The sequence below is a fragment of the Antechinus flavipes genome, chromosome 2, assembly GCF_016432865.1.
Source record: "Antechinus flavipes isolate AdamAnt ecotype Samford, QLD, Australia chromosome 2, AdamAnt_v2, whole genome shotgun sequence".
Taxonomy (NCBI): domain Eukaryota; kingdom Metazoa; phylum Chordata; class Mammalia; order Dasyuromorphia; family Dasyuridae; genus Antechinus; species Antechinus flavipes.
This window is the reverse complement of record NC_067399.1, coordinates 114,194,465-114,208,531: the sequence shown is the minus strand read 5'-3', so window position 1 is coordinate 114,208,531 and position 14,067 is coordinate 114,194,465. Positions and strand designations below refer to the sequence as shown.

Sequence of the window (14,067 nt, the reverse complement as noted above, 5' to 3'; positions counted from 1 at the left end):
ATCATTCAATAATTTTCCCCTCTTTCAGGGGTATTGAAAATCCATCCCGAGTGCTTTTAACATTGTGTCATTCTCAGCACAGAATTCTTCTCTCTCTTTTATATGTTATGTGTTTAGAATTTTTAAATTTTGGAATTAACTTTTTTAGTATTTTCTTTGCTGTTGTTGTTTGTAGTACAATAGAAACTATGATTAAAATTTAAATGTGGTCGCTACAAAACCATTGATAGAAGACAATGATTTAGTATTATAAATGTGTAAATATCTTTTCCATTTTTATCTGTCAATTGTCTGCCTTCCAGTTTCATTTTTTAAGTGCTTTTGGAGTGATCCAGCTTAACTGAGTTTCATGCCAAGCTTTCTAAAAACTTGATTTTTTTCTCCTTACTTTTTTATGAAGTGATAAAATACATAATTTTCCATTTTCTTCCTTCCAGATCCTCTTGTCCTGAATACTCTTTTCCCTCTGGATTTAGATGACAATGCTATCTATAAATTCCTCTCCTACTTGTCTGACTACTCCTCTATGAGTATATACTCAGGCTTTGCCTTGGGTTCTTCTCTCTGTCTCTTTCTCTTTCTCTGTGTCTCTGTTTCTCTGTATTTGGGTCTCTGTGTTTCTCTCTTTGTTTCTCTGTGTGTTTCTTTCTGTGTCTTACTTTGTCTCTCTCTTTCTCTATATCTTGGCTCTGTCTCTTTTTTCTTTTTTTCTTTCTCTCTCTGTCTTTGTCTCTATCTCTGTCTCTAACATCATTGGTTCCAGTGGGTTTTTGTCATCTCTATTCAAATGGTTCCTAGGACTCTATCTTCAACCCTTAGCTCCCTCCTGAGCTTTAGTCTTGCATCATTAATTGTCTGTTGGATTTTTCAGACTGGATATCCTCTAGGTATCTCAAATTCAATATGTCCAAAACAAAATTTTTTCCTATTGTCTTTTCCCCAAAACCCTAAACTTCTTCCAAATGTCCCATCTTTGTTGCAGATATTATCACTTTTCTAGTCATCTAAATTTCAGACTTCAAGTCATCATCAACTTCCCCTATTCCATATAGCCATTCAATTGCCAAGTCTTGATCATCTTGATATTTCCACAACATCTCCTGCATTTGTTTTCTTCTTTCATTTCTCATGATCAACACTCTAGTTCAAGTCTTTGTCACCTTCTGACCCAAGACACTTATTATTCCCATCCATCTTCCACACAACTGCCACAGCTGACATTCCTAAGGCACAGATGTAGCCATATATATAAATACCATATTTTATTAATCTAGATTAAATACAAAATTCTCTGTTTAGCATTTATATCCCTCATAATCTAGATGCAGTGTAGTTCCCTTTAAGAACTCCATGGAACCTTAGAATTGGCTTTCATCATGTACCTAACACAAAACATTCATTTCCTATTTTTATGCCTTTACATAACTTGTACCCTATGCTTGAAAATTAGTCCATCCTCACCTTTGCCTCTTACAATCCCAAGTTTCCTTTCAAAATCTGCTCATTATGTCCTATATAAGGTCTTTCTTGACTATTGGAAACTAGTCCATCCTCACTTTTGCCTCTTACAGTCCCTAGTTTCCTTCCAAAATCTGCTCAAATATTATGGTCTATTTAAGGTCTTCCTTGACTATCCCACCTTCTGTAGTTTTTTCACAAAATTATTGTATTTTGCATGTATTCATATACATGCATGTTGTCTCACTTGATATAATGTAAATTCCTTGAAGGAAGGCTCTATTTAATTTTTAATTTGTATTCACAGTAACTATAATAGTATCTAGCACACAGTATACACTTAATAAATGCTAGTTAATTAATTGTGCTTTCTTTATAAGATTTTGCAAATGAGTTTATATTTTCCTCTGGCAATTGGCATTGGTTTTTCCACTTGGCAAGGAGGTTAAGTGTTGGCTGGCTAAAACTCAGCTGGACTCTTTGGACTTCTTGTTGTGATCATGGATTTATATCAGGTAAAATTCTTTAGGAAATGATGATAGGCTATACTAGGGGTGGGGAATCATTTTTCTGGCAAGGACCATTTGGATATTTATAACATCATTTGTGGGCTATACAAAAATTTCAACTTAAAGAACTCAAGCAGTGGGAGATTGTTGTACCTAGCCTTCAGCTCATCATCACCTATGGTTGCCTTAGTAAATAATTCCACCTACCCTGGGACATACAAATATTTTTTGCTTTATTCAATTCCCTTATTTCATTTTCAATGGCTTTTTAAAAACTAGGTCTGATTGGAGATGTTTTAATTCTTTGGCATAACAAGTCAATGGAGTGACTGATGTGAAGATATCTGATTTGGAAATCAGTCCCATATTGTTGACCAGGTGTTTCCTGACTGTTAAGATTTAGTCAGTGTCATTTTTATGATGTTATTTGATGTCTTCTACATTCAGTGCCTTCTGACTCTCTTATTAAAGAAAGTATGATATATAGGGATAAAAGTTCTGTTCGGCCTATAGGCTTTTGAACCCTTTTTATTTCTCGAAACAGAGGTTCCCCTGTGTCTCCCTTTGCACTGGAGTCATCTGAGCTAAGCATAACAAAAAATTTCTGTGGATGGACAAATAGGGTATAAGGAAAGAATTGTGTAGTGAAGAAAATGTAGTCTTTCATTCAATCTTATAAATGAAAAGTGCAGAAAAACTTAGTTGTAGAAGAGGAGAAGAAAGGATTTTGGGATGTGTGCATATACTGTGAAAGACTGTCTAGTCAGTGCAATAGAATATAATATACTACTACGAACCTCTTCCTATCCCATGCCATTAATTCATTTGTCCATTTTTACTATATTTCTATGGAACTGATGCACCATGCAAAGACATTTAATATAATGTGGCATTTCTCTGTGAATTCTCAATAAATAATAATTAAAAGACTATGAGGGAACTACAAGTACTTAACAAACCCACAGAAAACTAAAGGGAAAAGGCCTTAGAGACCTACAGGACTCCACAGGGGAGTTGGAGGCTTGTGGGTGAGCCACATGAGTGCTGGTATACCAGTGGAAAGTGTGACTCCTGCATAGGAGACCAGATACATGAAATCTTAAACCTTTTAGGATTCCTATACTTTGGACCTTCTTCCTTCTGAAAACAGAAATTTAATTTTCCGTAGTACCCCATTTAAAGCCATCAAACCCATATAAAAACCCATATAAAGCCATCAAAAGTGAAGGTTTTTTAATTTAAAATCAATTCACAAGGGGTCCTTTTTACATATGAGTTTACTCTGGAGAGATGTGTTTGTTCACAATTATTAGAAAGGAAGAATGCTTTAATAAAGAACACTGACTTTGGAGTCATAGGACTTAAGTTCAAATTCTCACTCATCCATTTACTCCTCCAACTGTGGTCAAATCACAACCTCTCTGGGCCTCAGTTTCCCTTTCTGTAAAAGGGGGAGGTTGGACTAGATAATCCCCTCATTCCCTTCCTGTAAACTCTTGTTATTTGACTGAGAGTGGGTAAGGAGCAGAAGAACTGTAAATTTGAATGTTGGCTGCCTTCTGCCAATTAAAGATCAATAGGTAATGAAGAAAAATGACTTCTGTAATGATCATGTAAGTCCTGAGGGGAAAATATTCTCTAAAATAGCCACACTCTTTCAGGAAGATTCATGATGTAAGGCCAATGTGTGGAGAGTTCCTTCTGCTGTTTTCCCATCACATTAAGGAATAATAGTTCAGTAAATCATCAAGCATTTATTAAGCACCTACTAGGCATTGTGCTAGGTTTAGGGATACAAAGGCAAAACAAACAAACAAACAAAAAACAACAATGAAACTTGCTTTCCTAATAGATACTCCATTGGGAGAAGACAACATGTACTTATGTCAAAATAAATTGTTCAAACTTGTTCAGTCACGTCCAACTTTTTGTGACCTCATTTGGGGTTTTCTTTGGCAAAAATGCTGGTAAGATTTGCTATTTCCTTTTCCAGGCAGACAGGGTAAAGTGATTTGCCCAGGTCATACAGCTAGTAAGTGTCTGAGGCCAAGTTTGAAGTCAGGAAGATGAGTTTTTCTGACTTCAGGCCCAATACTATCCACTATCCCTATCTAACGTCCTATGTCAAAATATACCAAAGTACAAATCAATATTTGGTTAAATATAGAAAGGCAGTAGAATTGAGGGGAATCAGGAAAGGTTTAAACGGAAGATTGTGCATTAACTGAATCTTGGAGAAAGTAAAGGATTCTAAGAGGAAGAAAGGAGGGAACAATGCATTCAGATATGAGCGTGACCAGTACAGAGATGGAAATGGGAGATGGAGCCATGTGTGAAGAAAAGAAAAAAGGTCACTCTGTGTGCAGGAGAACAATATGTGATAAGCCTAAAAAGGTAAGGTAGAGTCAGGTTGTATGGGAGTTGGATGTGAGAAGTGTTGTAGAATTAGAAGAATTTTGTTACTAATTGGATATATGGCTGCAAGAAAGCAGCTGTTCTGGGAGGATGCCAAAATTGGGCAATTGGAAGGATGATTAAGGTAGGAAAAAGATTTTTTGAGGGGAAATATAATGAATTCTGTTTTGGATAGGAGACGAGTCTGTGGCAAACAAAACAAGCATTGGGATTTCCCTTTTTTTGAGGGCTGGTTTATGGAAGGAATTAACTAAGTACCTGCAGCCCACATCTGGATCAATGGAAGTAAAATGACTGAGCTTCCTTCAATCTGACTCAGAAGTCTCTTCAACAGTAAATGTGACTCTCGATTCTTTATCTCCTTTGGATATCACTGGAAGCAGCCCTATATGATTTGAATAATCCTGATCACTTGTTCTGGAAGGACTTTTATGATTTGAGAGATCACTGGAGAGAAGTTAGAGAGCTTTGTCAAGCTTTTGAGGGGAAATGCTGAAGTGAATAAGAGACACAGTACTTGATGTTGAGTGAAAAAGAATGTTAGGCTATGAAGTTAATACATCATGTTCCAATTAATGACTAGTTCTAGAGATCAGTTCAGAAGTGAAAGGGGAAGGGTATTTTCCTGACTCTGGTGGCAACACTTCACATGAGACACGTAGTTGGTAAGAATCATTATTCAAATTAGTTGCTTGGGAGTGAGGACATGGTCCAGAGATACATTTGAACAATAACATGGAGAAAAGACTTGCATCTCTTGCAATAATACAGAAATTGAAGGATCCCCAATCAGTCATACAGAGAGATGGAAAGCTTCTTCTCTGTGAAAGGGCTAGAAATGCCACTTTCTACAGGAACTAATGAAGATGGCACATGCCAAGGAGCCCTGAGAAGCAATGCCTCCTGGAGTATCACTTAATGTTGCATGACTATAAATGAATAAATCTGTACAGGTCTCTGGGGAAGAGCTGCTCTTTGAGTGAGGTTGATATTTTCCATGTGCTCTAATATGAACTCTATTTATTTCCTGTACTATATGTATAAACTTTTTCTTCCTTGAGCTTTGTGAAGTTATCCAAGTCAGATCAACAAGCATTTATTAAATGACTATTATGTGCCAGGAACTATGTTTAAGTGCTAAGGATTCAAAAAAGGGGGAAAAAACCCCAGTCCCTGCTTTCAAGGAACTCACAATCTATGTGACAACTATGTACAAACAAGACACATACAGGATAAATTGCAGATAATCTCTGAGGGAAGGCACTAAGAATAAAGAGGCTTAGGAAGAGCTTTTTATAGAAAGCAGGATGTTAGCTGAGACTTTCTCCACAGCAACCCTGAAATGGATTAAATGCAAATATATTATCTTCATTTTATAGTGATTTTTCTTATTGTCATGTCTACTAATTGTCGGTCAACATTTGAACACAGGTCTCTTTACTCTACATTTAATACTCCATTCATTGCTTAACTACCTTCCTTTTACTAAGTCAAATTTAATCATTCTTTCAATGGACTAAATTCCTATTAACCTGAACTTATCTCTACATCTGCTAGAGAAAGTAGGGTACAACTGTACTTTAGTCTCATTATGTTTAAAAATTATCTTGAAACTAAATCATAAAGATTATGGAATATCTTTTGGAGGTTTTTCAAACAACAAAAGACTCTTTCTCTCCAGAATGGCTTAAATATGTCTGTGTTCAAGAACAGGAGAAAAAAAAAAACACAAAACCTACTAAGTACTTCTTCCGGTCCTTAGATTCAGTGAGAGAATAAAAGAAGGAAAGGAGAGTGGAAAAGGAAAAAGAGGAATAAAAGGATAGGCCACAAGGGTGCCAAAGGTTTTTACTAAAATTTTCTGCATCAGCAAATTCAGGCATCTCACTTTCTGGCCTAGATCCCAATGCAGTTGTGGCGTTGAGATCCGCCTCTGGCAGATGTGCCAGGAATACTGCACTGCAGTCATGGATTTAGGGAGGGAAGGAGGCCATGTCCCTGACTCACTGGAAGAAGTAGAGGAGAAACAACTCTACTGTTGTATCTTGTGGTTTTACACAACTCGGCTTAAAAACAAGAAAACAAGCTCCCTAGAAAATGGGAGGGATTTGGCAGGCCCCTATAACTTCAGGAACATTATGTTCCTTCCAGAGTGTCTTGAATAACGGAAATGGAGGGGCTTAGGGGAGGGGAGGAGCAAACAGAAGGACTGGAAACATCCTTTTTTCCCCCTGTTAAACAAGCTTAGCCTGTAAATTAATATGTAAGAAATTCAGGATGATTTATATACACCTAAGACATCTTCATTTATGCAAATGGCCCTTCCCAATCCTCTTAAGTACAATTACTCCCAAAAATTGCTTGTTTCCAGAGAAAGGAATGCCACAGAACCATCTCATGGTCTCACCTTGAGAATGTGCCGCAATAATATTTAGAAAAAAAAATTAACCATGTCTCTTAGGAAAAAGGAATCTAAGCTCTGGTCCTGGCCCCAAGTTAAGGATCTAGTTTTCTCTGGTACAGAGTTTCCTTTCAGTCAATCAGAGGCTATCCTCCCCAGAGGAATCTGACAAAGGGTATTTTTGAGAAGCATCATTGGAGTTTCCTAAGAGATGGGTTGGAGGGGCAGTGACGTAAGTTCTCCAGCTGCCTGAAAGGCACAGCTCTTAGTTATTTTGAATAACCAGGGAAGCCGCAGCTGAACCAAATCTGGAGGGTGTTTAACATAGTCCTATAGGAGGAGAAAAGGGAACAATGTGAGTAACTTTTTTTTTTTTAACTACCGGAAGATTTGCAGTGGAATAGGAAGACTACTATAAATGATTAACCAGAAAAAAAGCTAAAACTATTATGAGCCAGCCAAGACTGAGGGGAAGAAACTAGGAAAAACATTTCCTCAAGATCTCTCCACTCTCCACTCCCTACCCCCAACCCCTCCAGTTTGAAGCCACCATTCTCCCTTCACCCACCCAAGGGAAGCAAAGGTCTTGGGAGGGGCTCTCTGGGTGCTGAATAGATCACTCCAAAGTGAATTCAGAGTTTCAAGTATCCAGGGACTGAGGTAGTTCCACCACCCTGTTTGTCATGAATTGTAGACCCGCCCAGCAGAACTGGCACACAGGTTGGGCAGGCTGGTATTGGAAAGAGAATAGGATTGTAGGATTAGAGTTAGAAGGAATTTAAAAGCCAATCCCTCTGATTTAACAGGTGAAGAAATTGAAATACAGAGAGTCACATGAGGCACTATTCAAACTCTGGTCTTCCTCCAAGTGTTTTTGGCAAGTGAAGTATTTTGGGGACATACAACTCAGAGGTGTCAGGGGCCAGATCAGACTCTGAGATGTCAAAATTTAAAAACAGGGTAGGGAGAGAGTGTCTTTAATATTTGGGGGGATCTGTGTTTCTGAAACTAGGAACCTCGAGTCAGCAGCTTCAAATACACGCAGCAGTCTCTTTCCTCCTGGCTTCCTATGAACAGCTGGGCTTTTGCTTGTTTGGGGAGGACAGCCTGGCAATTTTCTTTAGTAATTCTGGGTTCAAGGTTATGAGAAACCAAAGTGGAAATGGAGGTGCCATTTCAAAGCCCCGGTTAGGACATTTCTCAACTAGTTTTCCCTTATGTTCCAGGCTAGGGTTACATAAGAGAATATGAATAGATTCCTGAGAAATTCAAACAGCCCAGAATCCTTTGAATATTACCTAGATGAGACAGTAGACAGAATATCTCACACACACACACGAATAAACACCCACCCAAAGAAATACCACACAAGGACATTCACATTCTTCAACCTCATCAATTAAAAGACATGATTGAATTTAGCTTTTAATTAGAAACAGATTTGCTATATTGCTTAAGGCACTGAGAAGGGGGTACATTTAAAGTAGGCAGCAGACAGGAATGTCAAGGTTGGGATTTTCTATTTCCCCAAGAATGTCCTCATTTCCTGAATTCTCAAGGACCCTTGGAGCATCTGCCCCAGGTTCTTAGACTACTTCTGATATTCAACTAGGTTGAATTGCCCTATTCTGAATAAGGGGAAATAGGAGCCCTGGAGTGCCAGGTTCTTCTTGACCAGCTAACTGGAACCACTGGTAGGTCACAACTGGGGTTTTCAGAGATTAGTGCCCTTCTGGGTGAAGTAACCAGGAGCCTAAGTGTTGAACTAGCAATGGCTCTTCTCTGAAGAGCTATTTCCTTCTCTCCTTTCTGAATCTGATTGAAGCCTTGTGAGAGAAACAGAAGAGAAGGAAAGGGTAGCTAGGTGATGTGTGGTTAGAGCCCCATATCTAGTCAGAAAATCCTAAATTCAAGTCTGGTCTCTGATTCTAAGTACCGTGTGAGCCTGAGCAAGTCACTTAATCCTGCGTGCCTCTGTTTCCTCATCTATAAAATAAGCTAGAGAAGGAAATGGCAAACCAAATGGGGTGATGAAGAGTAAGAAATGACTGAACAACAACAGAAGAGAGAGGGATCAAATGAGGTAATATTTGTAGTTCTTAATACAGTATCTGGCACATAGTAGGCATATAATAAATGCTTATTCCCTTCCCCTTTATTAGATGATGGTCCCATAGCAGAGATTTAGTAAGTGCTTTATTAAGCATTAAGTAAGGACCTACTGTGTGCAAAGCAGATATATATATATATATATATTTAGTGCTGTAAGAACTTTGGACATATTTTTCTTTTCATTTCAATTGACCTTGTAAACCAAATATTGCTCCATTAAATTTATTTTAAAAAATTTTCTATTAAGAGAAATTTATTTTTTCTTCCTACCTTTTCTGCCACCCCACTGGGGAAAAAAAGGGGAAAAAAAGTTATATTCCAATTGTCAAGAAAAACAAATTATTGCATCAACCCTGTCCAAAAATACATGCCTTATTCTGCACCCCCAAGTCCATCACCTCTGTACCAAAAGATGGGTAGAAAGTTTCACTAGGAGTCCTATGAAGTTGGTCATTGTACTGATCAGATTCCTCCCCATTAAGTAACAGCCATATGCACCCCAAGTTGAAGTCCAAATACAAAGACTTTCTGACCCAGAGATAAATGTCTCAAAATGAACGTTGGTGACACTTTTAGGGACCCTCAAGATTAAGAGCACGACAAGAATTTTACAAGGTAATCAAATGATTGACATTGGAGTGACTGGGAAATGGTATGGGTTTCAAATGTTCTCTTCCTTGTGTGCCTGACAAAGAAGACCTTTACTGGTCTAGAATATAATAATTTCATAGATGTTTGTTAATGGCCCTTAGACTGATATAGGATTTGTTCAGCCATTTCCCTAGAGAGATTGTTATATCTTTGCTTATCTCAATGGCACTTCTCGGTAAATAACTAGGTTGCCTTTGGCCTTGGATTATGGTTTGTAGACTTTGGTATCTACCTGGGAACTACTGGCTTGGATGACTAGAGAAATTGAAAGTTATGGAAAAGATATTTTTAAAAGTGTTTAAAAAGTTTTTCTCTGAAATTTACAGTAGGAAATACAAATATAATATAATCATGGTTTCATAGAATTTTATATGAAAAACAGTCACATATTTGTGCCATATGGATCAAATTGCTATAACTTTCTAATACTGAGTCCATTCTAGCCTAATAAATTAATATTATATACTGTATATTTTTCCAGTCCTTTATCTTGTTAAATGAAAGTAGTTAACTTTCTGAGATCCAATTTGAACTCAGGTCGTCTGACTCCAAGGCCGATGCTTTATCCACTGTGCCATCTAGCAGCCCAGATGGCTCTGGAGTGGAAAGTGAGGTAGGTGCCCTTGCACAGCCTTCCCTCACTTAAATCACTTGCATGTCATGGTTTTTTTCCTCCTTTTGATTTTAACTAGAATTTAAAAATAAAATTGATTTCATTTTAATATTCAAAACATAAAAACTTTACAGTTTTGCAAACCTTATTGCTTAAAAATATAATAGAGCAAATTAATTGCTTAATTTTATTTATTTCAACTTTAATATATACATTTAATACTTCAAAACATAAAAATTTTGTAATTTCATCCATGTAGGTACTCCTTTGGTCAGAGTAGATCACATCTACTCTGTTATTTAGGGGGTTGCTGTATTAAAAAATTGCCCCATTTGGCCAACTCCTAACTTAATTTGGTTTTCAGACAAGAGATGTGCCTCTAATCTGGTCAATACTTAGAACTTTTCGGTATAACATGCTAGAGCTTAGGAGCTGATGTAGTGAACAGAACACTACCCCTGGGGCTAAGAAATTGTGATTGGATAATCTTCAGTGTTGTCTGACTCTTTGTGACTCCATTTGGGATTTTCTTGGCAGAGATACTGGAGTGGTTTGCCATTTCCTTCTCTAGTTCATTCTACAGATGAGGAAACTGAGGCACACAGAGTAAAGTGACTTGCCTATGGTCTTACAGCTACTAAGTGTCTGAGGCAGGATTTGAACTCCTGGATAAGTCAACTCTTTCAAACTCAGTTTCCTCCTTTGTGCAGTGAAAATAACAAAAGCACCTATCTCCCCTTGGGGTGTCTATGAGGATCAAATGAAATCATATCTTTAGAGTGTTTATAAACTTTCAAATGCTATATAAATTCTGGTTCTTCCAACCATTATTGTCCTTTGCTTCCATGGCCTTCAAGAACCCAGGATTACCTCCATGCCCCTCTGACAATAAATCATGAGGCAGTTTTTGAGTGTTTATATTTTGGAATAGGTATCCTCTAAAGTCTCTTCCATACTTTTTGTGAAATATGAATATGAGAACATTAAATATTTATAAAGACAGTAACAAGTCTGTTTTTTATTTTTTAAATACTGATTTAAAAAAATCTACTTAAAAATATTACGTTAGTAATATTTACGTTAGTAAATTTTTGTAAAAAGGTCTCTTATTGCCCATAGGCCCCAAAAGGCCTTAATCTGCCTCTGGTATGAGTTATTAACTAAATGGCTGAGCTAATAGATATTTTATTTATACAAACTTAGATAATAAATAGCTCTCTGACCTGGAAGAATTAGACAAAAAGAGCATAATACCTAGCACAAAGCCCGGGTCCAAGGCAGTTATTGAAGGGCAAAACATGCAATTGGCAATATCATCTTAATATTTTGCAAATATCCATTGTTTGTTCTTCTTATAATATTTTAGGAAATGTAAACTGTATAGCTCCGGATAGGAATTCATTGAGAGGTATATGATACAATAATTGTGTTCTTGCTCAGACACATCTTGTTTCTGGGCCTGATTTTCTCCACCTGTAATAGGAAGTGTGAAGGCAAAATGATGAGAGAGCTAAGCTTCCAGCTCCAGCATTTCTGGAGGAAACTTGCTAAAAATCTGAATTAAAACAAAATGTAATACTGAATCTAGAGGATAATGATTTGCATTACCTAAGACTTAGTTGCTTTACAAGAGAATCTGCTGTCCACATGTAGCCTATTATTTGGAAAATAGGTCATCTTACACAAATTTACTTTATGGGACTTTTCAGGAATTCCAAAGCTGCCTAACATCCTGGGACTCTATGCCAAGTAATATTGCTAACCTACCCAAACTGTCTTGTGAATGATTAACAAACTTCCACTCAATCATATTGTACTCCATCCCAGTAGCTATCATTATTGAAGTCCCATTTTCTGTCTCCTATTCCCCCAGATCCTCCTTTAAAGCTCTCCACTCCTTCCTTCTTAGTGTACTTTCTTTCTTTTTTCTTTTCTTTTTAAAAATTTATTTCAGAATAGAAAAACAAACAAAATAAAAGAAGAAAAAATGTCCATGCACATAGCAGAACATGAGCACATTCAAAATATGAGACAATAAATTTTCATTTCAAGAAAACCTATATTATATATACTATACATTGTGTTCAGAGCTGTCCATATTCTGTTTTCTTCTCTGTTCTGCACTTTTTAACTTATCCTTTCCCCACCTTTTCCTTCCCCACTTTCCCCAAGAAGTCTACAATTAAGCATAGATATGTTTATACACATCTACATATATGAACATATAAACATATACATATGTACACATGCATATCCATATATATCTCCACATATATGCCCATGCACATTCATATAAATCATATGCTTATTTGTCCTCTGTTTCTCTAGAGGTAGATAACAGCTTCATAAGTCCAAGTTTTTTCATATTTTTTTAATTCAGCCAATTCATCATTGCCTACGCCAACAGCAGTATTCCAACCTCAAACTGTCTAGTTATTTGAAATAGTCTAAAACAATATTGATTAATGTGGCAGACATAGTGTAATTTTCCTATTTCTCTCTTTTGATTAAATCTATTTTAGCTTTAATTTTGATGCATTTTAAGTCACATCTGGCTTTCTCTATGCCTGGAATATTTTTTCTCCTCATCTCTACCTCCCATCTTCCCTGGCTTTCATGGCTTCTCAGAGGATTATTTGAAATAAGCTTTGTTTAAAGAGACTGGAATGGCAGTGACTTCCTCTGCCTTTGCCATCTTCAAGCAGAGCTTCACTAGCCACGGCCAATTCAGTCAGTGCTCTTATTATCGACCTTTAGTACAGGAGCTTGGCCATGCTTCCAGATGGGAGGAGAGTGCTTGTGGTCACTCACGTATCAGAGCATCCGGAGAATGGTGACCATGTGAGGACTTGCAGACCCCAGAACTAGCTCTGAAAAAAAAGCACGTGGCAGGGATGAAAGTGTCTCTTGGAGAAGGGTAAAGGAAGATGAGGCTGGAGATATCTGCTCTGTCTGCCTTGCAGTCCTACACAACTACAGCATCTCACCACATATAGTCCCTCTCTTCACTTGGGGCTATATCCTGACGGGTGGGTGATCTGTCCGTAGGAATATCATTTTTGGTTATATTTTTAAGATATTTTGGGGTTTGAAGACTAGATTTTTTCCCCCTAAAAGTTGGGACAATTTACTTTTTGTCCTGTTCAGTTTTCAGTAATTTATTGAAATAGAATTCTGATTTTAAAAAGGGGAGGAGGCTTTTAAAGAAAAATAATGATTTTTAAAGGAATCAGTTTATTCTCTGGGCTGGCCCATTGTTTTTCAAATGGAGCTACTAGACTGCTCCTTAATTTAGAAAGGCCAAAGGTTATTTCATCCCAGATCATGGCTGTCCTCCTGACTTTTGTCTTGCCATCGGACTTCCAGTGATCTGTGGTGGAAAGTGATCCTGTACAACAATTCCAATTTACACTCAAATCAAGACATTATCTTCATAATGTCATTGATCCTCTTTGAGGACAAAAGTCATAACAATTGATTGCATAAAATGAGGAAATATATTTAGTCTAGACTCTTACCTCATAAACCAGGAGAATTGTTTCACCCAAGGTAAACATCATTGGAAGAGGAGAGTGGTGATGGCAGAGGAAATTAATCCCTTTCTTGATGAAATCATACCAAGGAGAGGACTCATCTCTCAGATAATTTTGTCTACAACTCTTTGGGAGCTGAGAGGCAAATTTGGGTCTGGAAGAGAGGCACCCTAAGGAAAAAGGATAGCAGACTGAGGGTGGTTGTACCTTACAGCCATATGGATTGGTGAGGGCTGGCACAGGATAAGGAACAGATCTCAGAGAGAATGGTTGTTTTTGGTAATGTCAGTTCTTGGAGAAAAGCCCCATTTGACTCTGATTTCATCCTCCTGATCTGTAAGCCCAGAATATTATTGGCTATGCTGGGAAGAGATT

General features: G+C 37.4%; 1 protein-coding gene and 1 long non-coding RNA gene across 3 annotated transcripts in view; one reads left to right on the top strand and one right to left on the bottom strand.

Moving 5' to 3' along the window:
• The window catches only part of LOC127548133 (uncharacterized), an 84,737-nt gene that overhangs the window by 37,012 nt on the left and 33,658 nt on the right, over positions 1 to 14,067 (top strand). Inside the window, exon 1 of one of the 2 annotated variants that reach the window (XM_051975385.1) lies at positions 6,214 to 7,138. The exons of the other annotated variant lie outside the window; for it this stretch is intronic. The gene's annotated coding sequence lies outside the window, so the exon portion shown is untranslated. Of the gene's footprint in view, positions 1 to 6,213; positions 7,139 to 14,067 lie in introns of those variants that run through there. 2 annotated transcript variants of the gene reach the window in all.
• LOC127548137 (uncharacterized) lies at positions 10,341 to 14,024 on the bottom strand. Its single transcript, XR_007950323.1, has 2 exons — positions 13,678 to 14,024; positions 10,341 to 11,632 (listed from the first exon to the last, which is right to left on the bottom strand). It is a non-coding gene; the product is annotated as an uncharacterized LOC127548137 (long non-coding RNA).